We start from the raw sequence: 26,410 nt of genomic DNA on the forward strand, positions 1-26,410 counted from the left end.
CATTCACTCTATCACTGTGAAAGCACTTCAAGCTGGCCACTGCACCAGAGCTAAATGCATGTTTGTGTGCGCTAATGTGAACGCGTTGCCGGAAAACACATGGCAGCTGTAACTGCTTCACACTGGTAGAGCAACGCTGCTGATGTTGAGATTAGTGTTGAACTGAAAGCAGCTGATTACGAAGGCAGTGAGCTGAGTCATTAATGTGACCTACGACGAGCAGACATGACGGATTCCCCTCGCGAGGCTCCGCTCGTTCACAGTGCTGCTGTGCCGCCCCAGCGACAGGAACAGGTCAGGCTCAAAGGAAATCAGGGCTGCACGCTGAGGTGTCATTTGCTATGAGGTTAGGGTCTTCAGGACAACACGGATAACAAAGTTAAAAGTTTAAAAAAAAATAAAAAAGTTAATAATTGATGCTATAATGTCAAGTTTTTGAGTAGAGATGCAAAGCCAGAGGAAAATTTTGCTGCTCAAAACCCACTATTCCACACCTCAGAAGACAAAATTATGATTCTCGCCACAGCCTCATTTTAGTTTCTGTTTTGTTCAATCTGTTGTTTCATAGTTTTTTCAAATTCAGCTGAGAATGAAGAGATTTCCTATTTGATATTTCAACATAAAATCAGGTGAAAGTTTGTCACACAAAGGTGCAGAAATGTAGTTTTTGAACCAACTTGGAGTTCATCTGTATTTAAATGCTTCATCTTGAGCCATTTCCAATAGTAATTGTGTTAATTATGAATTATGAATTAATTATGATCTGTCAATGAATTGATAAACACAATCATGATTGTGATTTTTGCCATAATGGAGCAGCCCCGGTAATAATAGCTAATTTTATTCCTATTTGTTAATGAAATTAAACAATACTAAAGCTGCTATGTGAGGCTACAAGGTAAAGTGATCTCAGACTTCTGGACACCACCATAATAAACCCAACACCGAGATGTTGTCACATCTATATCAATTATATTTGGCAAAATATTAGAAACACCACTTACTGTAGTATTTCTCAGTATACTTCACCATTGCCCCAAAATACAGTCTCCACAATGGCCACTTAAAACAAACCAACACTTCACAAACAAACGCAGTAAAAAACCCAACATTATAATCCTAATGAAGTATAGAGTTTATCGCAATTGTTACATTATAATCCATTGGCTTTATTAAGGTGTACCTAATAAACATGAATTAAAAATAAAAATCAAGGACACTTACAAATGCTAAAACGTATCAACCCTTTATTAACTTGATAAAATTCATACATTGTGAATAGAATGGAAATGCCTTTACAGCGTGACAATGGTGGTCTTTTCAGAAATAAATGACTGCAGCTCGCCTCAACAGGTGCATTTCGTAACCAGCGCTAGATGCTGTGAACTGCCTATGTTGTCGTGTACCACCACTTTGCTGTTGTGAGTCTCTGTGGGGTGATGGGCTTATTTCATAACTTACTAATGGAACTTGAGGGACAGGTAAATCTCTCTCCTGGGCTCCTCACCCTTTGACAGTGATTCATGTGATGACCGTAATTTTCTTGAACAACATCCATCCATCGTACCACAGCACGTCATGTAAGCTGCAAGAAAAAGAGAAAGTATGAATAACAAAGTAATTCTTACATGTATACAGTACCAGAAACTTTTTTTAAACCATAGAAATAGTCAGGGTCAGTCTTTGAAGTGCACTCATTTTAACTTTCTCTCTTCGTGGTGAAGAGGGTAAAAGGTTTTGAAGACATTTTTTTTTTTAAGCCAGCATAAGTGCAAGTTAAAAATAGTTAAGGAACTGTGCTCTGAAATAACAATTATTCAACCACCACCTTTGTCATCTATGGGTGAGCCTCAGTCTGGCTCTTATTCGATGGGTTGCACACTTTGGCCATGTCTGTTAAATAATTTCTTGTTGGATACAATATTTCTGCATAACACATAAAAGTAAAGTAAGTGCTTCTTCATGGTTAGGCTACTTTTATTATTTCATTGTCTGCTACTGGTTAATGTGTTACTGTGTAATGATAAACTAGCTAAGGTGGGATTTAAACAATGCAGAAACAGCTAGCTAACATCTGCAGAGGGGAGATCCACCAACTATCCACAGCAATAGACCCACTTGAAACCCTATGGCAGTTTTGCCACAACAAAACGTCAAGTAGCTGTGGAGCATTAGGATTTCTTAGATCTACTTGTAGCAGTATTTTTACTCTTCTAGATGAAAAGTGGGCGAGGGTGAAGTGGGCTAACATTAGCTCTTATCCACAGGTGGCCTGTGCTAGGCCAGAGATAATACATCCATGGGCCAGAGACGTTCTAATAGTGTAGGCTAGCTGACGTCACATTTAACCATACATCCCCACAGTATTATACCAAATGTAACATACCTTCTTTTTTAGGCTCCTCTGGTGCTTGTCTGCTTCTCTCCTCCTCCCCCTCCTACCCACAGCCGTGCTCCCACTGCTGTTCTTGCATCACGTCCGAGCGAAAATGACCAAGTTAGTGATAAAAAACAAACAGGAGAGTGAGGTTTTCGCGGGGTTTTCGTGACCAATTAGCAACCGGAAGTGGGCGGAGACAAGAACAATCGACTCCGGAATAACAGATCCAGACCACTTTGTAGATAAGGATAATATTGTTATTGATAAACTTTTAACAGTCATAATCAAATACACAATACATGAATTAAATTGTTTTTTTTGTTGTTGTTTTTGTTTTGTTTTGGAATATGACCTCTTACTGTGACAAACGTTTTTGGGTTTTTTTTTAGCACAGCCATTTGATTCTCAAGAACATGTGTAACCTTATTGGGGAGGTCTTGCCTGAATCTGAATTCTCTGTATTTTAAACTTATTACAGGCCATTGCTGTACAGTAGGCCTATAATTATTTTAACTTGTCACATGCCGACTTTGTAAATCACAATAGGTACTACAACACACAAGGCTCCTGTCCAATTTAATTTTGTGGTTGTGACTTATGCCTTAGAATTGAAACTCTCTTGCTCTCCAGTCAACAATAAATCACCAGTGTTTTTATTTTACAATTTAAAATTAAAACATGTCAACTGAGTCTGGAAACATCATGTCCAGTGGAACACTTAAAAGAACATGTAATTTGGTAATTTCAGCAATTATTTTGCAGTCTAACTGTGCGTTCACACCAAAAGCTTCCAAAGCGTCAAAAACGCTCGAGGGTGGGCGTCATACAAGACAGCTCCCAAAACGGCAAATATTTTCAGCCACTTTGGCCGCTTGTCACGTGACTGACGTCAAAGTTCGATCGCGCTGGTCATTGGGGAGCCGAAATACAAAAAAAAGGGGAAAAAAGGCAGCCGACGGACACCTCTATTCTGACAGGCTGCCACCGGTTGCCGCCGAACCGCGTCATAGCTAATTACCCTAAAGTTAAACCTGGCTCAACTTCTCGTCTGGTGACGCTTTGGACGCTTTGGAAGCTTTGGACGCTTTGGAAGCGCGGCGACGCCTGTTGACGCTTTGGACGCTCAGTGTCGCCGGGCTCTCATTGAAAATGAATTGACTTCCGGCGTTTTTGACGCTTTGGAAGCTTTTGGTGTGAACGCACAGTTACATAGCAGCTGCTGCTTACATAGCAGTTTTTCTAAGTCACTTTGATGCAATTCTCACACCAGAAAAATCTTTCTCACAGATCTCAGATCAGTTTGTGTAATCTAATGCATTTTACTCAAAACTAAATCACCTGTGCAAAAGCTTCTAAAACAGTCAAGACCTCGCTCACGTGTGTTGAAACCTGCAAAGCCAGTCAATCACTTTAACGTTGCTACCAATGAATCAAACCTTTTCACCAGTTCAGACACCAAACTGTTTTTATATTTTGATCAAAAACTAAGTGACATCAGAAAGAAAATAAAATATTAAATAAAACTGTTCAAATAGGCTACAAACTCCTACTGGAGTCACATCATAACATTTTGGAAATATAGCCTAACAATATTTTGTTTTAACATTATGTGGCAGCATTTATTTGAGTTGTTACACACCCTAGTTTGTTGGTATAGCAGCGTCTTTAAACTGTTTAACTAGAGTCAAAGGTCTCAGGCAGACTTTATTGTTTTTATGCTGTTTTACCACACCTTTGAAATTCTGCCTGGAGAAGTTGTCCTTCTGACAAACCCAGTCACTAATGAACTTCAACTTCAATACATTCACACATTTTCCTTCTTCATGATACCTCCTTAAGAAAAAAAAGTCCCTCAAACAATGTATTGTGTCATGTAAAAAATAGATGCCTTTAGTGAAATTAAAGGCTAGGATGAGGATACATTCAGTACCTAAAAGCAGCCCTCTTATTTCTGATATTAACGTTCTCAACCGCCAGAAAGAACCTATTGCCTACTGCAAGGAATAAATGAGAGTTTTACTGTAGCTTTGGAGAAGTTTTTGCCATAGAAAATAGAACATTGTTTATTTTGGTGTGAAAGAAAAGAAAAGAAAACACATGCAGTCTGTCTTATCACCATGTGATTCTGAACAAGTTAAAGGATCTTGGTAGGGAGCTGCTTGACAGACACCCTGCAGCTCCAGTATTAAACATAACATCAGAACCTCTGTTACTTGAATGATAAAGCAACACGGTAAGACTGTTCGGATCAAGATGTTTGGCAGATTGCAGAGGTTTAGGGAAAATCGGTGGGAGTGTATTTATTGAAATGTTTTCCTCAGCAACAAAAACGACTGTCAGGTAAGAATCACTTTACCCTTTTGCAGGCATATTAAAAGAGCTAATGTATAGAACTAAACCCTGAGAATCTGTGAGATTTTAGCAGCTTTTATACAATGTACTTTAAAAAGTTTGACACTGCTACAGTGGCGGACTGGCCATCGGGAGCACTGGGACATTTCCCGCCGGCCTGGCTCGCTTGGCGATCGATCACCGAGAGTCAGGACCAACTTGATATTTAAATAATCATTAGGATAGCCTCTCTGAAGCTCACACAGACTGAGCAGAAACAATGGGGAAAAGACAAACATCCCCCCTCTCTCATTCTGCATAGCCATAAGCTCAATAGATTCCTTGTTGGATAGTCCCATTTTTTGTATTTTGTAAACTGGGTAATGCTTCGACAAGATGCAGTGATCAAATTTACAACTAGTTTAGGTGGATGGTGGTGTAACCTATTTTATTTCATTTACTACTAAATCCGCAGTCTGCACATTAAAAATGTAGTAGTAAATAAAATAGAATAGAAATCATGCAGATAAACACATTTCATTTGATGTGATTTGAGTACAAATTATTGCAGCGCAACAAAAACTTTTATTTTGTGGGAAAAAGAAACAGAAAAAGGTGTGTGTGGGCGCATGTTATTCAGCTGACGCGTCCACAAAAGTGGAGTCTTTGCTTTATTATTTTGCACCCAACCTAACTCATTCTTGGAGCCTGGATCTGTTGGTTGTGGCCGGGGATGGTATCAAAATTCCTGGCCTGATTTATTGTCCCAGTCCGCCCATGCACTGCTATCTGCAGTGGTAAAGTTTTCACAGGTATTCGGCTTTTACAGTGATTAAATACACAAGACAACTTGACTGGCTCATATCAGTGGAGCAAAAATTGTGCAAAATTTATGCTTCATGCTCTCTGATATAATTTAGCACTATCTTCATTCTCATCCTGCTGTCAACAAAGAGCACAGAGGAAGCAGGAGACACCTCCCTGTGGACTTGAGCACGTTGTCTGCTCAGACCCTCTGATTGTCCGTGCCGCATTCAATATGCATGTGGATTAGACTGCTGTGGAAATATGGATATGAATAACAAAGGTGCTTTGATAATACAGGGGCATTCAATCTCTGTCCTGTTATTCCCAAATCCTTGGAGAATGATGAATAAAAAAAGTAAAAATCAACATAATTTGAAAACTAATGGAGATGCTAACATTGTACATTCCAGGCATTCAAGCTGACACTCTCATCTAGTCTCACAATAAGTGAGACAGTGCAATAATTTAAATTGCTGCTTTGTCAAAATGAATATTACACATAAGAAAGGAGATCTGAGCAACAGAAGAGAAGGGGATGTGAGTTTTTTTTTTCTCTTGACAGCATGACTGGCATGAAATTGACTCCCTTATTCTTGCATCCTCTCTCTAATCTGCTTTAATATTATTTATCTCTTTACAGAATTCATTACATCCCTGTCCAAAGTGCTCTCAGAATTATTATTATTATTATTATTATTATTATTATTATTATTATTATTATTATTATTATTATTATTATTATTATTATTATTATTATTATTATGTTATTAATAACTGGTAACTACAAAGGAGGTGAGCAGGATACAATCAGAACAAATTGAACAGGAACATCCAGGAGCTTGCTTTCTAACACACAAGCCTATGAAATTACAGCCACCTTCCATCTGCTTTCGAAAATGACCGCCAACAAAGTACAATCTAAACTGGGTGGCAGGGTGGCTTGGTGCTCGAGGAGAACACCCTGGAACCAAACAGTGACAGATTTGATCCCAGCAACAGCCATCTGTTGTGTGGAGCTGGCCCTGGGCTATACACTGAACCCCTACCTGCTACTGTATCTTCTTCTGAGCTTCTGTGATGATGAGCAATTTTCTTTAGTTGCAAAAGAGAAAAAAAAGTTTCTTATTTGGTAAACACACCATCAAGTGAACAGATGCAGCAGAATTGCAGGAAAAATCAGTCACTACTTTGAGACTGAATGAATTACTGGTAACTGATCCGTGTAATCATTGTGTGTTGTTTCCATGTATATGTGCATTTGTGGTAGAGCTATTCTTACCATCATAAATGTGTTCCTCAAACTCTAACTGCAAGCAAGATCTTATGTAATTGTGTGATAATGCTGATAGGGGATAGAGAATGGGAATAATGCCATTGTGTTTATTTGTTTAGCCTAGATGTGTTTATGTTTTGTCTTTTTTTTTTTTCTTGTTCTCACCTATAACTGCCATTGTTATTATTGTTTAATTTGTGATTTCCATTAGTTCTTTGCTATCTTCATTGTCTGCTTGTGGGCGGAGCTGGCAGGTCTCGTGATTTGTTAGCATGCTTCTTGTACAATACTTTGCATAATATGGCACGTCCCTCCAGTCATATTTAATTTTGTGTTGCATTTTGAATTTTCTTATTTATACAATAAATTATTAATGACAAAATAAAGTGCACACAGGCAGAATTCTAATGTGGAGAGGGATAGCAGGGCCAATGAGAAGCTCACTGCTCTCCTTTTGTAAGTATTAATGATGTATGGAGGCTTATTAATTAAAGCAGAAGTAAGCGGAATATTTGTGTTAAAGCAGAAGTAAGTGATATATTTGTGTTAATATAAGTCTTAAATAGTTCTATCTTCCGACAGCAATCACTTACATAGAGTGTTTGGACCGAAACACGGGTCTGTCAGTCACTCTGCTCTGCTCTGAGCCGAGGAGAAAACATTTATCGTATCCTACAGTTTTTAGCCAATGAGGAGAGAGAACGGCATGCAGGGCTGTGTGTGCAGCCAAGGGACGCCGTGAATGTGGTGACGTAGGGACGAGGACTGTTATGGTGCGTTCAAGGAAACTCGTAACTCGTGTTTTTCCGACCTGTGAAGTCATACCAGTTCAATCTGGTACGAGTTCACGGGTCGGAAGTTACGAGTGGCCGTTATAGTGCACTTTCACAGGTCGGAAAAACACGAGTGGGTTGCCTGAAACGCTACAAAGTCGTAAGTTGTGACTTGAAGCTGTAATTTACGGTTTCAAAAGCCTGCCTGGAACGCAGCATTAGCCAAAACGACCGGATCGCTTACTTCTGCTTTAATATAAGTCTTAAATAGTTATATCTTCCGACGGCAATCTCTTATATTGAGTGTTTGGTCCGAAACACGGGTCTGTCAGTCACTCTGCTCTGCTGTAAACCGAGGAGAAAACTTTTATTTTATTTCCTTGTATCCTACTACCTTTATCCAATGAGGAGAGAGAACAGCATGAAGGGCTGTGTGTGCAGCCAAGGGATGCGCGTGAATGTGGTGACGTAGGGACGAGGACCAATAGATCCATGACGAGGGCGGGGGCTGCTAACTCCGTCGGCTGACAAGAAGTCAGAAAAACGACCGAATCGCTTACTTCTGCTTTAATGATAAAAAAAAACGATTTATTGAACACAAGACAAATGAGCAGTCATCAGCGTGTTGACTGGTACTACAGAATAAATAAAGAAGAATTTAATTCTAAAAATAATTCTATTGGAAGACTAAATGGAAGGACATAATTTCAGGCTGCATGTAACCTATCAGTTGTTTCACTGTCTAAAAGACACAAACATCAGTGTATGGGGCAGGACCTGTAAAAGCATTTATTTCTTTCCCATTTGTGGGCAGCACTACAGGCCATAAACACCACACTGATATATTAATACCCTATAAAACTGATATGGGTAACATGTTCGCAAACAGTTGCTTATTTACACATCCAGTAGACAGGGAGCATCATTGGCATTCATTTGAAGTTGTGTTTCTGGATATTCAATGAGTTTAAGTCCAATATTTACTCATCTTTAGGCTCTGTTTCAGCCTCCATCAACTCTTGAAGACAGTGTCTGGATCTTATACTGTATATACTTGTACGACAACACAGACCTGAATGACAAAAAGTGCTCTGTAGAGCTGGGTGGACATCATAACATAATTTAATCCATTGTTTATTTTTAATAGCGTGTGCAGCTTTAACTCTTTAACTCTGCCTTGTCTTTGTGCAGTATAGTTTTGACATGGATGAGCTTCCATATTTAGGTTTGTCGCTTCCCAGCTGTACTCCGAAAACCTGCTGGTATCTGTATTAATTCACTAAGTATTGTTTACTTTGCATGGAACCTAAAATGTTGTTCATACTCTTTTTTTACTCCTTGAACTGTTAAGAACCTTGTTTTGCAGTTTTTTCCCCCAACAAAAAATACAGTACTGTAACAATAAAGTACTAGCATAAAAAATGTAGCTTCTTTAGGTGTTTCAGTCATTTTTTGTCCATGAATATGAATGAGGATTAGTCACGCTTTTATCATGAAGATGTGATGGACATGATATAATTTTGATCCTACATTATCACTGAAGTGTTACAGCTGAAATGTGAGCTCATAAGGACAAGATACATTAGGCTCTCCTGTTTCTCGCTAATCTCCTTTAATTCTGCCCATTGTTTCCAGTACTGCTGTCTGTGTGTGATTTACGACTTTGTTGGAATGATCTACAATGCTCACGCCACTGCTTTAATGGGAAAATGTTTAATAAAATAGAATGTCTCTGGTGTGTTCCTGGGATATTGATCTATATTCTGCCTCCCTCTCTGTTTTCATAAAGGCAGAGCAGCACTCTTCCACAGCCCAAACACTTCAGAGTGGGGACACAGTGGTGAAGTAGCTCTCCTCTAGATTAAAGCACACGCCTAACATCAATCAGATAACCTGTTTTTCTTTGTGTGTGTGTGTGTGTGTGTGTGTGTGTGTATGTGTGTGCGTGTGCACTTTTTGTGCTTGACTCATAAGTGTTCGCTGGCTGCGTTAAAGATTAGGCCGGGAGATGCATGAAAAAGGACACAGAGGAAGTAGCAATGATGAAAAAAAGAGGAAAGGAAGCTATTTCGCTCAACGTTACTGCAACTGGTAGGCTGGAACAAGTCATCCTCCAAACCAATCATGGGGGACAGTTGGCATTCAAGCCTTGTAAATGGGAATCAAGTATTACGATCCCTCCGGTTTCGCTCACTGAAACAAACCTACGCCTGTTACTTCTATGCAAATGCAATCACACGCACCGAGAGACAGATGTACAGTACCAGCTTCCTTCCTAATGTATGAGGCTATGAAATTATATCTGCCTTCCATCTGGTGGTCAGAATTTGATTTACAAAATGCCCTCCAACATCAGTATTAATATACAAAGCCAACTGTAGTGTGCAATGTACACTTTTTCACCTTTATTTCTCCAGGGAAGGTGTTGTTGGATGCTCCAGCCTGCTTCGTGTCCACACAGTCATGCACACTGATGGACCCAGAAGCATTACTGAGGGGATCTAGGTGTGGAGTGCCTCACAAGTGTTGTCTCACAGCTGGTACTGTGAATAGGAAGGTTGGAGTGGAGAAAAGGAATCTGTACGCTACCTCTTTCTCCTATTTCACCATAGGACATAAAAATGAGCAGGTAGGCTCAGCCAGTCATCCTTTGATGAATAAAGGTTAAAATAAAAAAGAATGCTTCGGTGTTCATATTGGCAGATAGAAACACCATGGAAACAAATGGGCTTGCCGCTCTTCTCTGCCGCACATTTACTGGAAAAATATGAAAACTGGGCAAATTGTCACAATTTGTCTCAATTACATTAACAGCAGAGACTGTGAGCTGGAGAATATGATATCGATATAAAAGTGACAGGCAAAATTGACCAAATTACAGCTGTATTAAAAATGATTTGCCCTGCATAGAAACAATGGATTCAGCACTAAGGATAAAGCTCCAATTTTACCAGCAACTGCAACTGAAAATCCATAAGGACAGACAAATGGAAGGAGGGAGAGAGAGAGTAGCCTAACAAAAGGACTTCAGTTCAATACAACGCAAAATGGAAAAATGGCACCAATGAATTTCAGTTGATTTCTTCTCAGTTATCTGTGGTTTCCCAGGGATTGGTTCTCTAGGGGAGAGATGGCCCAAATTATGGACCAATCAGCCCAGCAGCTGCTTCTACTAAGTGCTGGTCTCAGTGGACCTGGCTATTATTTAGGCTACAATGCTATACAGACCTTTTTCAGGACCGCTACAAAGACTGTGTGGGTAGTTAATGTATATTGATCATACCTGCATGGTCTCAATTGCCCTTAAACCCTTTAAACTGTACCTGTCAATAACAATCACACTGAGAACTACTTTTTTTTTTCTTTAGCAAGACACTGCAGGTCTTTATTTTCACATCCATTAGCATCAGTCTACACTTTTATTCTTATTCTGCAACATTCTTCAGATTTAGCATCTTTTCTCCTTTTTCATATTCTTCAAATCAGTATGACAGGCATATATTTTATTCCTAGTGCTAACAATAATAATGTTCATACAGCACAGTGTTCATCTTGATTATTTACTCAAAATTGTCGAGTCATAATGCATACTAGACTAGTGTAGAAGTGTGTGTGTGTGTGTGTGTGCGTGTGTGGCTAGACAAGTATTAAGAGATACATTTCAGAAAACACCATCAGCTAAACAACAGTATCTTGGCTGCATTGTGTGAAAACAATAAGCTGCAAAAGCCTGATGCTCGATCATTTATATTAGAAAGACTGGCGATTTAATTATTTTATTCTGGCTCTAAAACTAAACCCTACACATCAGAAACTATCCGTCAGCCACTTTACCATTCACTTCAATTCTTGTGTGTGTGTGTGTGAGAGAGAGAGAGTTGTGCTGCTCTGAAGCCGCGCCAGAGCCATCAGCTCAGAGTGTTTTAACACTGTTAATATTCCCAGCCAGTATGCTGTCCCAAGGCTGCCCCCAGACTGTTCTGTGTCACCAGTTTGCCGATCCAGCCCTGGGTGGAAACTACCTAAGCCTCTGAGTGTCAGTGCTTGCTACAGGCTCAGCCAATCCGCAGCAGAGATTTGGCAGGGCTAAACGTCGTGGGAGCATTGGTCCGTGCTCTGAAAGGTATCAACGCTTTGCACATGACTGAGCTCCAGCATTTCTGCCCAAAATGAAAATGACTATAATTAGTATGCCATTTTGCCAAGTGTCATCAAGCTATGATCCTCTCCGGATTCAGCTGACTATATACTGGAGTTACTCAGCATTAGCTCAGTCGGCAGAGGATCTGCAAATCAGCGGATGTCACTTTCAATACTGTACACCTCCATCTGCATGACATAATAAGCTGAGTACATCAACACTGTCAAACTACAGTTACCATTACACCATTAAATGCACTGAATCTTAGATACGGGATATTTTCAAAGAGTGGCTGCGCCCTGTAAGTGCCTTATTCACAAATTCTCAAAAAATGTGTATAACATTTACAGGAGTAAGGCCACCTGGTTTTCATGGCAACCAAAGCAAGACATTAAGGCAGCAATAACTGATTTTTGCACCACCTTGTTACAAGTGGACAAGCTGCAAACACAACCTTGACAGGAGACCACATCCAAGGCTGGAGCAAACATGTTAGCACTGATTTACATACATTTACTTTTGACTGGCCAATTAAAGCTCAGTATCCACACTGCTTTTAGCTCTGTTTTAGCCATCAATCCACCAATGCCTGATGGAACTAAACAAATCAAAGTCAGGCTGGGGGGCGGGGCACATGACATCACTACTGGTGAGTCAGGCCACGTCGGGTCCGGTCTTAAACACCCGTGTGTCGGCCCGGCGTCGGATTTTAATTTTCAGGCCTGTTAAGAACTTTAAACCCAATAAAGCTTGGCATTAGATATTTTTTACTGCATACACATACCCACAGCTGCGGGGCTCACAAGCAAAACATTGATGATCAGTGGTTTTGCTCAATATCATGGGGGGCGGGGTGTGCTTCCTCAAACAGAATTTGTCATACTGAGTCGTGTAGCTCACTTTGTAGAGCAGGCGCCCCATAAACAGGCATCAGACCTTGGTTGGATTCCACCCAGCGGCCCTTTGCTGCGTGTCATTCCCTCTCTCTCTCCTGATTCCCTGTCTCTCTCCAGCTGTTCTGTCAAAATAAATGCATAAAAGCCTGAAGAAAAAAAAAATACTCATGACAGTAGCCCTTGTGGACCCCGGGTGGGAGAGTGCCGCCCTCCCAGCCCCCCCGGAAGCCCCGCCCCGGTTCCTCATCAGCTAAATTTTGCACTATGCACTCCAGCTAGCTGCTAATGTGTTCGGCTTTGTGCTGAGCAGGTAGCATAGAGGGTAATCAAAGCCATATCGCTATAGCTTCCCATTGCATCTGGAAACATAGAGAGAGTGACTCAGACCAGTATAGCTGCGGCTCTGAAATCCAAACCATGATTTAGATGATGTGTTCACAGAATCTTTTTTATTATAAAAATGTCATTGTGTGCAGCTTTGAAGAGAAATCTATTTCTTACCAAAGTAGCTATACAAAACAATTGCAGTTTTCAAACAGTGGACATTTTGTTTTGAAACTGGTGAAATTCAACAACAGAGCTTTGGCGCGTGTCAGTCAAAACTTGAGTCAAACTAAAATATTCTAAACGATTTCAGGGACTGTCTGTTACCTGTGTGAACAAGGAGAATCCTAAATGAAACAAGTCCACAGCAAATCTTTCTTTCTTTCTTTCTTTCTTTCTTTCTTTCTTTCTTTCTTTCTTTCTTTCTTTCTTTCTTTCTTTCTTTCTTTCTTTCTTTCTTTCTTTCTTTCTTTTTTAACATTTGAAACAGAATGGAAGCTTGAATGAATGATGACATTAATAAATGAACAAAACAACAGAAGAGCAGAGATACCTCAATTCAAGGAAGGATAGGAAATTGCTTACAGGAAAAAAAAATCACAACGATCATGGGTTGGCTTTATTAGGTTCAAGCCTATTGCCCTCGAGACACTAGATAATGGAAGGTAGACCTTCCCATTCACAACCATAACACAACATGAGCATAATTCAAAAGGCTTTCTGCTGCTGTCAGCAGTTATACCTCAACTCTTCTTAGCTCCACCGTCCTGCTGAACATGATACTGTTTAATCAAATAAGTGATCTTATAGCACTGGACCACTGCCAGAAATACCATACTGCATGCAAATGTGGCAGACCTTTAGCATAAAGCTATGCAGTGCACTTAGATGTACGTGCCATCTGGAGACATTCATATTTACTGGAATGTAAAAGTTTGAACAAAATCCCCTGCACTCACTGGACACAATCATATGGCTATAATAAAGGGACCTTGTTCTGTGAGGAAATGTGCAACAGGGCAGGGCATGACAGAACAAGATAGTATAGGATAGGATAGATAGGCTTGTAAATGGGATCTTATACTAAGATAGGATAAGATATAGGATAAAATAGGGTAGGGTAGAAGAGACTGAGATGCAAAACTAAGATGGCTATAGGATGTTGGATTTGATATGAGAATAAAAGATAGAATGGGATTCGGATGGGTGAAGAAAGGAAGTTACACAAGATTGGATATGGGACAGAATAAGATGGGATATAATGTGATACACTGTAACACTAGGGCAAGTAAAATAGATATGTATTTGATTGTGACAGAATAAGGCAAGGCAGGACAGGACATGATTTTAATACCGTTGAGCTAAATAATGAGAGATGGTTCCTTACAGTGTTAGTCTGACAAGGGATGACGTGGGTCTGCTGGTGTAACATGATGCTCAACAATTTAAAGTGTCCCTTGCAGAGGAGCCGGATGTGCAACTGTCCTCCACAAAATCTCTTCTTTATGCCTCGCCTACTCATCAGCACTCAATCTTTATGTAAATTGGATCCTATATATGGCCACAGGAAAGAAAAGGCAAGTAAAGAAAAAGGGGAAAAGAGAGGAAAAGGAACATCTACCACTGTGAGGAGAGATAGTGGTAGAAGGAAAGAAAGAGCTGAAGTGGAGAGAGACATATTGTGCACTCAGCTGCATTCACAGGACTTTGATTATAGATTATGATGCCATCTGGTGTAAACAGTGGTCATCCTGTACATGACGGGCAGCACATTTGATACGGAACGTGTGCGCCTTCTGCTGCGGCCCCTGTTAATCTTGGGTAGCTGTGAAATGTAAATAAATAAATAAAACATCTCTGAAGGCCAGCGGTCTACAGCGGGATAACTCAGGCTCTGGCAGAGACCACAGCGCTCGGCTTACAGAACGAGGAGTAGATTAAATGTTCTGCGCACGTCCTTCATGGAGCTAGTCTCCTCCAATTTCAGGATATGATAAATGTGCAGCTGAGGGGCATCTCTCCTGGAGAATTCAATTAGGTAAGAAAAGAGAAGAGGATCACAGTGATATTAGAGAGCTGATCGGAGAGCTCCTCAGCCCTCCCAGTAATGAAGCGCTCCATTCCTCCACCATGACTAGATTGATTTGACTAGCTGTGCTCAGAGTTCATCCTCCTCTTAAAGTTCCTCTCAAAAGGTTGAGTGTCATAATAGAGGAGAGAAGTTTGAAATTTGGAATTGGAGTGAAATGTGGGTGAGGATTTAGATTGAGGGCCGAGGAGTGGAGTGCCTTCATGCTCCAGACACCTGCCAACACACTGAGATAACTCTAAAAGGAACTTTGTTATCTCTTCAAACTTCTGGTGGATCCCTTGGACCACACCTCTGATCGATGACTCTGCTCTGTAATTACTCCACATCCTGATTAGCAGTAAATTGAACCTGTCTGTGAATTGGGTCAGTGTCAATGGAATTTAATCATGAATACATAACACATCTATTTGCAGCTAAACAGACATTAGTCTAGTGACACTATAGTGAAAATGATGCGTCTTGTCACGAACAGGAATGACCCAGGAACATATGCATTCTGCTCATGTCCACGTTCTTCATCTAAAGTTGAGATCAGTTCACAGCCCTGAAAGTGAGTCTCAAGGATGTACCTAATCGTGTCGGTATAAACACTATAATTAGATTTAATAGCATCTGATAAGCATCTCTATTATAAGGGTACGTGACAAAGGCACAGCTATTATCCCAATTATGAAACACAGAAATTACCTGGGTTAAATATGTCTACCTCTAATACTTCTGATGTTTATCTCCATCCACTTAGTCCTACTAGATACATTCAGCTGTCCGCTTGTTTAACCATTCAGATTAGATCCACTGAAGAGTTTCTATTTCGGCCCCACACAGGGACATCCTCACACTTTACAAGTGTGAGGGCCAGCTGAGTGATTTGCTGCTGTGGAAGGGGTCAGCAGAAAAGGTGTTATAAAATGCCCACAGAAAAAAACAACGACAACAAAAAACTAATTTCAGTTCAAGTGTAGGCTACACTTTATTTTGGACATTTTTACTGCTTTATCTTGCTGTCAAAGAGCTCTGACCTTTGGAATTACACACCTAGTCTAACTCCTAAAGCTGATCTGCAGATTAATACAGCAGGTCCTCTTGTGGGAAGGAATGTGTCAGTCCATTGTTTGAAAAATGTAGCTCCAAAGGAAATGGCTGCTTGACAGAGTAATAAAGTTTTGTGAATATTCAAATTAAAATGTACACGTGAGCTGATACATGTTTTGTCTGTGGTCATGTTTTAAACGGGAATTGTGTTTTTTGCTGACCCAGTTGGCAGTAGTACACCACTCAGCTTGTGTGCCGCTTCTCTAAATTGGCAGCAATTGATCTTAATCTACTGTAAGTAATTAGAACCTCAAAAAACCTCACAACAAATAACCCAAACTATCCCCTTAAATGGTAGCACAGCCTCTAATGTCAAACATGTACTTACATTTTAACATTCATGCCACTGTCATTATCTGCTACTAAAAGCTTTAACACGCAGTTAACGTTATTGTTTGAGGTTCTATCATTTTAACCATTCTTGTTTGACTTCAGTGCACCCATCTTTATGTAACTCCTGGAAATTGAGGGATTTAAAAGCCACAAATAGTCTCTTTACCATCCTTTTCCTAGCAGTGCCATTACCTGAGAGAGAGAAAAAAAAACGTAATTACTCAGTTTGGTTTGGGTTACACTTCACTGCACTCCATCGCAGCTTCCTGGTCTGAAACAAGTCTGTCTCTGTCTTCTTCCAGTTTACAGTGAAAATGGACATTTAGGGGTCCTCCGCTTCTCTGTTTATATTTCATTTCTTTATCTGCCAGTTCCTTATCATCCATTTTGTTTTTGCTCTGAACTTTGACCTTTGTGTAGCAGCTTATATTTGCCATTGGGAAAATAATGCCAGTTCCCCTTGTTATTATCTCAGCACAGAGGACTGGCTAGATGTCCGTGGAGAAACATAAACATACATGACTCTGACTTAGGACTAGGATAGTGGAATAAGACATCGAGGAGAATAATTAGCTCCTTAAAATGTCAATTGAGTACTGAGTGTTAAGTCACGAGGTAATTCCGTGTTGCACGATTGGTATGATCAGATATGTAAAATTTCTCCATACTTAAAAATCCAATTTATAGGCTATTAAACATGTGTAGCATCACTCATAGGTTTTCACAAAATTATTGTGAGTCTCAGTGGAGTTTTCTAAGGTGTAATTCTTTTATATCAGCCCACCACTGTCCTTATTTATAGAGCTCTACAATTATAAAAAAAAAAAAAAAAAAAAAAGTCATTATTATTATTATTGTTATTTTGAAAATAAATGGAGGCTGGAGTTGAAAAGGGTGTAATTCTGGTGGAGGAATAGATGGTTTCAGAGTGTTTAGGGGGAGGTTTATACTATATACATTCAATTAATCATGGCACAGAAGGTCCTAAAGATGGCAGAAATGCCGTGAAACATGTGTAAGGATGCTTAGGGACACAGTAATTTGGCATGTGTATGTGTGTGTGCAAGTGTATTACTGTAACTTGAAAGGCATGAATAATGGAGAGCACAGTTCCAAAATGATACACAGCAACACGACATAGGTTCAGAACCACGAGGGCAAACAGAACTGTTTGCTTTGAATACCAGAAATCAGCCATGAGGGAAATCAAAGCAAAAGGTTAAGCTGAATTACGCGTGTGTGTGTCTGATGCTTCTCCACCTGAGTCCTCGTGCTAATTAGAGCTCCTGGTAAATTAGCATTTCCATGTTGACGAAGGACTCTGACAGGAGGAATTTACACTTGCAGCAAGACAACGAGGCTCGCAGCTGGATTTAGATTCAGCCAAGGTGATATTTAGCCAGGTGTCAAAATAACAGTGAGCTATTTCTGTTAACAGGGTTGAGAGTGACTGAAGGTGTCCTGTTCCAGGAAATAAAAAACTGTGAGGTGGTGGAGGAGAGGTGCAAGAGACAAAAGAGGACTATCATCTCCTCAAAACAAAGGATCAAAGACTGCGCATGTTCAAAGGTTTCATTTATTTAAAATTCACCTTGATTATAAGGGGTGCATTCAGACCAGATTTGCCAGGCTGAACAGGGGTAAGAGTTTTAAAAGAGGCTGTGCAAATATGGTAAATTCACAGTTTATATAACCACATATTCTTCGACTAGATGATATCAAATCGATCAGTGGAAATCCTCTTAATATTTCATTCCATTCACTAGCAGTGTCCTGGAACTATATATTACAGATTTCATGGACTGCTACTGCTTTCAAATTATACAAGAAGGGTTAGAAAGAAACATGTAATGTGTTTAATAATGTTGTCTTATTGTTGTTGTTGATTTTTTAAGAAGAACACCCTGATGAAATACAACCTGCAACTACTTTGCTTCCAAATTCATTGCACAATATCTAACAAATAAAAATACAAAATGGTTGATGAGTTTTAAAGGGACAACGAGGAGTTTCTATTCAGTTATATAAAAGTCTCATGTTAATGTGGATGAATCTCCGCTACCCACACTTGTTAATGGGCCCATTTTCAATAAATATATCGTTCTGTCTCTATCGTTATTTTGTTATTATTAGTGGTGGCGGAAATGCTGGTCGAGCTAACCAGCGTTTCCTTCGTGGCGAGTCATGAGAATAATGCAGCCGAATGGCCGTTTATGGTCAGAACTACGACAGTATGTGAACCTCTTTGAACCTCTGACTTTAATTCTTGATGAATGAAAACATGAGTCCGTCTTGTGCCGGTCAAGAGAATAAGAAAAGAAAAATAATTAAGATTTCTCCATTTTTCTTTACAGCAAAATGCACCAGACTCGATTTAGTGCAGGAGTGCAGGAAACCACCAGAATGCGATCTCTTGACAGTGTCTTAACAATCGCAGGCACTTGAATCTCAGGCTTATGTACTGGTGCAGTCTTAATAATAACTTGGAAAGGTGGACTACAAAATAGATACAGTTGATACTGTCAGTGTTTTTGGCAGAAGAACCCTTTCATTACAAAGAATTGCTTCTACATTTCCTCCTCTCTAGGCAAATCAATAAGCATCAACTTTGTCAGATTTAGTTGGTACAAGCAAAAAGGGATTTTATGGAAGGTTCTTGTTAAATACTTTCCAAATATGTCTTGTTTTCTGATGTGTAATAACATCTCATCCTCACATACTACAGTTTTCTATAGTGTAAACCAATTACTTCCAGTAGGAAGGATGAAACAAGGAGGAGACAGAGGTCAAGGTTGAATATTTGATTTGTTTTCTTTCTTCCAGCTTCCATTTAAATAACACTCTCACTCTGTCTGTCTGTCTTACACACATTCGTACTAGGTATTTTATTAAAATGCCAGTCCACTCCTAATCCGCCGAGCTAGACAGGGTCACCTCAGAACACACCTCATCTGTCTACAAGAACATCAAGCCTTGGCAGGGGATTGTGACCCTACTGTGCATGCCTTACAAGTGCTAATATTGTTATATAATGAGTGATCACCATTTATGATGGATTACTTGTGGGCCAATTGGACAAGCCACAAAATAACCCCATTTTGATGAAAAACAACTACACAGGGATGCAAAAGAGGCAACATTGGCTATGTATAGACACAAATATACCACAAAGATACAGTATGTAGCAGTCATGCTCAGGATGGACGGGCAGGGAGTCTAACACATGTTTGTGCCCAAGGGAATCTGTAGAGTCGTATAACATATCAGACAGTATCAAAAGTGGAATAATTATTCAGGAAAAATATCTTAAGGCCCTGAAACAATAGATTTCAACAAGGCAGTGATCTGCACAACACCAAACATTCAGTCACTGACACTCCAACTGTCTCCTCTCTAAAACAACCAGAGGGGAACAAGTTGATCTTTCCAGTAACAATAAACACATTAGTGATGCTTGACAGGTGATGGCTTCCTCTGGAAATAGGAAGCATCTACAGTTCACAGTGTCAAATGCAGACAGCTGCCGCCTCAAGTCACTTATCCTGACAGACGTGGCAGCCAGTTTCATCCATCAGGTCCTGTCAAAAGTTTAGATTCCAATTTTTCTCATGGAGTATAATTTTGCCGGGACACCTAATTGGTTCTACTCCCAAAAGTGCCACCACTCCCAGTAATGTTTGTACTCATACTTGTTGTTGTTTAGCCCTGTTGACTCTGTTGACATTGACTTGTATAATGTGGGGACCATGTGTTATTAATAACTTATACACCAAACTCTGTGCCTCATGAAATGCACGAAATATGGGATGATGAAATTTACTGAAATCTCCAGTGTCCCGATCACGGCGGAATAAGGTCACAAACTGTCCGATGTTTGTCTGTTAGTCATTTAGCAATGCATAACTGTGCACTGAAAATATCAAACGGATTGCATTTTGTGTTATAATCAATGTAAATTCTTAAGAGGAGTTAAAAAAGGGAGTAAATAAATGCTAGAAATATGTTATTTAAGATTGCACCTAATTAAAGACCTAGACGGTAATTGGTTCAAGGGATTATACTTCAGTTTTTTTAGTATAGATTTATTTTATCTTATTTTGTATTTATTTAATAGGGATGATACAATTTAAAATAGTTGTAGCTATTACAACATGAAAGTGATGTGTTGCACAGTTTACAGATTTAGTTTATTTTCATCTGCTTGGTTTTACAATGTTTTACTTTAATTTAATATGCACCAACAATATCAGCTGTTAAAGCCAAAATTTCATGTTCTTTAATATCACTTTTTGACAAGTGTGGCCTCTGCTTTGACGACATTCTTCACCTTTAAAGCATTTCATCTTCATCAGCAACGCAGTGCCTTGTCCTCCCAATACACTTCATATTTTAGGTGTGCAACTTAAAGACACCCACTGAAGGTTGCTTTTGGTTATAACAGAGTCTCATTAATGTGGATGAATCTACATTACCCACACTTGTTTATGTCCATTTTCAATAGATATATCGTTTTATCTTTTGTAGTTATTTTGTGGTCGACTCACCCAGCATTTCCTCGGAAAGACAGAGCGATTTACTGCAATTGACTACGCGCATGCGCCAACAGAGACTAGCAGAGCAATTTGACAGGAGACAGAGATTGAGAGAAAAAGAAAACGAATGAGTGAGAAGCTTCTCTGCACCAGAGACAGCCGAGGCAGGCGGAGCAGCTCGGTGTCACTAAACTCAGCGGTCCTGGTGCTCCACGTCTGTCTCAGACTCGGTGGGCTTACCAAAACTCGGGTCTCCTCCTCTGCCCTGACTCTCTCCTCTCATCCACACTTGAGCACCCGTCCAGGGCTATAAAGTCAGCCTGCTCTGGTACTCCACTGTCCTGCTAGAGGCTGTTCTTAAGGAGTTTAAATACATTTCCAAAGTAATTTGCCTAAAACTGCTCACAAAAAAGTTAGTCTGGAGCCCTGATGTCCGAGCCAGATAAGCATCTTTATGACAATACGTGCTAGAGCTCATGAGAAATGCAGTCTTCCTCCCTTGGAGAGAAAATCAAAAATATCAAGGCTACAATCTGTTTGCTTAATTTGAAGCTACCAGCAGGTGGTTAGCTTAGCTTGACATGAGGAATTCAAACAAATTCAAAAAATGGACACTAAAGGGCAAAGAGAACAGAAGAATCCAATTTGTAAGAAATGGGAGGAGGAAAAAAAGGGATTTTTTTAATGTAAGAGGGTAATGTACAGTATGTAGCTAATGCAGATGTCAGAGAGGAGAGTGTGATCAGCAGGGTGAGAGGAGATATCATTTACTTGTTAAACAGATGAGATTTTTAGCCTATGACAGAAGATGGAGAGTGGCCGTGTTTCTGACTGGGGTGCCAAGGTCATTGCACCAACAGGGAGCCAGTAGGAAGGAGAGCTGAGTCCCAGTGGACCATTTACTATTAATGTGTTCTCATCTGCCTCACAAAGCTCTGTCAGGGTCTTAAAAACCCTCCTGGTGCTCTCTGGCCACAGGGTCCTCGGCTCACTGAGAATGATCGGTGAGCGCGGCTGAATGGCCTGTCGTGTCCATAATGTTTTGATGTAGTGTTAATACGCACCAATAGTCAACAAAACACAGCAAATACAGATATCAGACCATCTGAGGTAATCAATAAATAGAGGCTGGTATAGCACTCAGGGCCAATATATGTTTCTCTCTGCTTTGTGGGAAATATGGAGCTACATTTGTGCTGCAATGCTTCATCCTGTTCTCACGTTGGCGGTCAAAGCTAAACAGTCAGGAACTTAGAGCCATTTATTCATTATGAGTGTTTACCACCCAAACATCAGTGCACATATTGCCTCGAACAGATCTCACTTGTTTGTACAGATGGAAAACGGATGGACGGATGAGGGCGGGAGAGGGCAGCTCACTGCTCTTATCTGAGTAATGTGCTGCTATTCTGTCTGCGAACAAAGAAATGCCAAAAAAACCAGAGCAACTATTTTTCAGCTTTTGAAAGTGAATGTTTTTCTTTCTCTAGTTCACAGCTTCTGAAATGGCTGTGACCTGAAAAATAGTAAAATTAACAAAATTAATACTAATGGTCTGGTGCAAGGCCGGAATAAGCTTGGAGCTACAAATGACCCCCAAGCAGGAGCCATGTGGGGTCACGCTGAGATATGCTAAGCAAGATTTTATTACAGGCAACAATACAGAGCTGCAGATGAATGGAAAAAGCACAGAGATGAACAATGAAGCAGAACTTTAGACTTGTTGTTGGAAATGTTTCCCTTTTCACCAAATGGAGCACTGAATGCAGCTGAATAGCATCCACCAACAAAGCGAACCCGTAGAGGAACATGGCTGAAGTTCAGTGAGGACTAAGAGATCTGCATTATTCACACAGCCCTGCCAGTCATAACTGACATGGAGGGCGGTGGGGGTGACTCATCCTACTTGATAATACATGATGATTGATGTTTTTTGAAACACAAAACATCCCACATGCATAATAAGCAGGAGTTTTATCAGTGGGCCCAGGAGAGAAAGGAGGATGGTTAGGTTTTCAGTGACGTCTGGCGGTGAAGTTGACACACGGTGATGGACGCTGTGAGGGTCAAACATACATCCTGACCTGGGTAGAGGTTATCGCTTAGGAAATTAACAATGTGTTTGCGTGACAGAGACGGACCAACAGAGAGAATCGGAGACGGAGAGTTCAAGAGAGAAAAGAGTTACCAAGTCACCACCATCACAGCAATGCCTCATACTATGAATCATCCATCAGTATCATGCGTAAGAAGGAATTAGCCATAATGCTGCTTTCAGTGTGGCTTCACTAAGCCTGGAGATACCATGTTTAAACATGATTAACTGTAATAAAACCTCAGTAAAGCTCTTGCTACCTGATTAGACATAAAAGTGTCTGCCTCATAGATATCTCACAGCAGCAGGTACTTGATAATTGTTGCCTATTACTGAGCAATCACATGGCACATTATAAATAAAAAATTCCAGCAAAAGGCAATGCATGTAAATAGATGTAAATCGATTGACTATGCACAAGGGAATCATTTCAGTCGGGTCTGTTTTATGTTTTTTCATGCCACCATGGAACAAATGGCAGTCTAAATAGGTAGATACATGATTTTTTTCAGCCCCCTTCAATCTCCTAAATTTGACATGATAAACTGTTGCCCACAGTAGCGACACTGACTCATAATCTGCTGTATAAAAGCAGAAGCTCAACTAAATGTCAACAGAAAGCCCCCGGAATGCTGCTGCAGGGCTTTAAAGGGTTTTTCTAATCCTGGCTGAAACAGCAGAGCCTTCAGTATTTTTCACCCCTCGAGCCTCAATGCATCTTTTGATTGTTAAAGGGTGGCGGTGGTGGGGGTGCCTCATTAGTATGCATCTTTTAAGGCGCAAGGGCTGCCTGCAGATGCAGGAGCTGAGGTGGTGGGGGCGTGGGAGAAGCTGGGTCAGTCACATGGTCGGGACTTCTCACTGCATCCCTGCATGTAGAGGATCTGAACGAAGAAGAAAAAAAAGGCGCTCTCTCCTAATTCTCAGATGGCAGCCGTGACCTACTTTTTACAAAGACAGGCTCATGCAAACTTGATGATATGCTTATAACAGAGAAGCCCGTCGTGCACTGCCTGAGGTGTGCCTCGCACTGCGGCAGCAGCAGGGGGTCTGTGTGGTGAGAACCGACCTGGAGCACAAGTGTTAGCAACTCCAGCCTGGGTGGTTAAACGGCACTTGCAGCAATGACACCGACACTGCACGGGACAGGAAGTTGACTGAGAAGTTTGAAGGTTACCATGGTCACCTGAGTCCCACTGGTAAATCACTTCCTTGCTAATCGATTTAATACCTTAAGACAGGGCACTAATTAATTAATTAATTAAAATGAATAGCTCTTACAAAACTACAATGTTCCTTTTATTACACAGTACTGCAGCCACTGTAGATATTCTAAAAGCTGTTTTAGCTAGTAGTGACACTGTGTACTGTCTATCTAGTATCCTGCTGCTTCATTCTCACCGAACCAATTTAAAAGTCTAAAACGTAGGGTTATTATCAAACTTTTGTCTGTAAAAATATTGTGAGAAATCCGTTATATACCGGGAGATGTGTCTTGACAGATTCCATCTCTCATTTCAAATCCATATTTTGTCAGTTTCCATCTATTTTATTCAAATTAATTTCATGTACTGTCTCCTGTGGTTAGACATTTTGTATTAGAGAAGTCTGACTTTTTGTTAAATGATATAAAAAGAAAGGAAGCTTGAGAAAAATCTGTTCATATTCCTAGATCTAAGATTTCTTTTGTGTGCTTTTTTTGGAATCTGAACCAGAACTCATGTATTGACACAAATATGAAGGAAAATCATGTGTTGATTAGTGCTATTTAAAAGCTTCATGAACCAAATATTTTTCCATAAGGGGAGCTATGCAGCAGGTTTGCAGTGAAAATATGACTGTGTCTCTTTTGCTTCATATCTGCTTAAATGTAAAGCAGAAATCCGAGGCTGAAGTCAGGCAGGTGTAAAGCTCTGAGCTACATTTTTCAGGAGCAGTCAACAGAGCGTAAGTGAGGCCCTATACCTACATGTATTTGTGCCTTCTAATGATACTAACACACCAAAAACGGCAGATCACACAAAGTCACCCCTGAAGGCTTGTTAAGACATCTCACCCATAGACAGTATGAAAAAAAAAATCCTCCCCCCCAAAAAAACACAATAGAATGAAAAATATCAATGCTACAAAGAAAAGTAAATCAAGATGACAAAGAGATTCAGGTGAGTTGGGCATCAGACACCCAGACATCAAGACTTCAACAGCGTAGAAGGAAATAAAGATAGGGACATGCATGGATACAGAGCAGGATGGAGGTAGAGGGGAAATAAATAAATTTACTGGCAGCAAGGAGGGGGAGGCAGTGAAGGTGTGTGAGTGCATCTGGATGGGGAGTTGGCGGTGGGGAGGTACATCCATCTGACATCCCAGATTAGGGGGTAGTACAAAACCCTTTGACTGTGTTCCAGCTCACTGGGCCTGGGAAAATCTGGAAGTTGTCAGTTATTCTCCCAAAAGATATTAATCAAATCATTACTCAGAATATCTGAAATTCACACAGTCTGGCTGCAAGTATGTTATTATCAATTAAACCAGATTTCATTATAAATATGTCCAAAAATAGTCTTATGCTTTGCTGTCATACCTAATGTTGGATATATTACTTTTTTTTCTCCTGTCATGCTATCTCTCTCATCCTTTATGTCTCTGCTAATGCTGCCAAATCCAGCACCTCTACTGCGCAATTTAACCGTGCATATGATGAATGTTCCTTTAAACAGGGCCCTGAGGCTGAGAAATAAATATATTTAACAGCACATTTAGCAAAAGAAAAAAAAATACACAACTGGATCAGTGCTTTTAACATTAATTAGTCCAATACGTTGCTTTTATTTGAACATATTTAGCTGCCTCCAGGTGTTGAACGACCACTCCACTATTTTATTCACGAGCCGTACAACTCTGCAAGTGAAAGGCAAGACAAATTTGGGATAGTTCTTCTGTGGCTCTCTTGAGCCTTGGATAAAGCCTGTACTACAAAGACAATAACTTAATCTGACATGGAGGGTATAGACATTAGTGTTGCATTAGCAAAATTGAGGGTGTTGGTATTATCTTTAGTTTACCGGTACAAGGGAGTCAAATTTAGAAGATCGCAGCCAGCACTGCTTAATTTCACATATCTGTTTTCTAAATGTGTCTATAGCAATTTTCCTACCTTTACAGAAATTAATAACTAAATAGATGGAGTGGCCCTTTAAATACATCCAAACGTGCACAAGATCATGGGTTCAACTAGTACTCCACTTTAGCAAAGACTCTCAGTTGAACAGGAAATACTCCACTTGTGTTCCAGTGAAATCCTATAAAAATTCACTTGTCTATGCAGGAGCCTTATGCAA

General features: G+C 40.1%; 1 protein-coding gene across 3 annotated transcripts in view; it reads right to left on the bottom strand.

The window, feature by feature from the left end:
- ntrk3b (neurotrophic tyrosine kinase, receptor, type 3b) overlaps window positions 1–26,410 on the bottom strand; it is a 176,157-nt gene that overhangs the window by 144,276 nt on the left and 5,471 nt on the right. The window contains exon 1 of one of the 3 annotated variants that reach the window (XM_085766860.1): window positions 1,462–1,587. The exons of the other annotated variants lie outside the window; for them this stretch is intronic. The gene's annotated coding sequence lies outside the window, so the exon portion shown is untranslated. Of the gene's footprint in view, window positions 1–1,461; window positions 1,588–26,410 lie in introns of those variants that run through there. 3 annotated transcript variants of the gene reach the window in all.

Source organism: Trachurus japonicus, chromosome 3 (genome assembly GCF_045865225.1).
Source record: "Trachurus japonicus isolate A0001 chromosome 3, Traja_1.0".
In the NCBI taxonomy this organism is placed as follows: domain Eukaryota; kingdom Metazoa; phylum Chordata; class Actinopteri; order Carangiformes; family Carangidae; genus Trachurus; species Trachurus japonicus.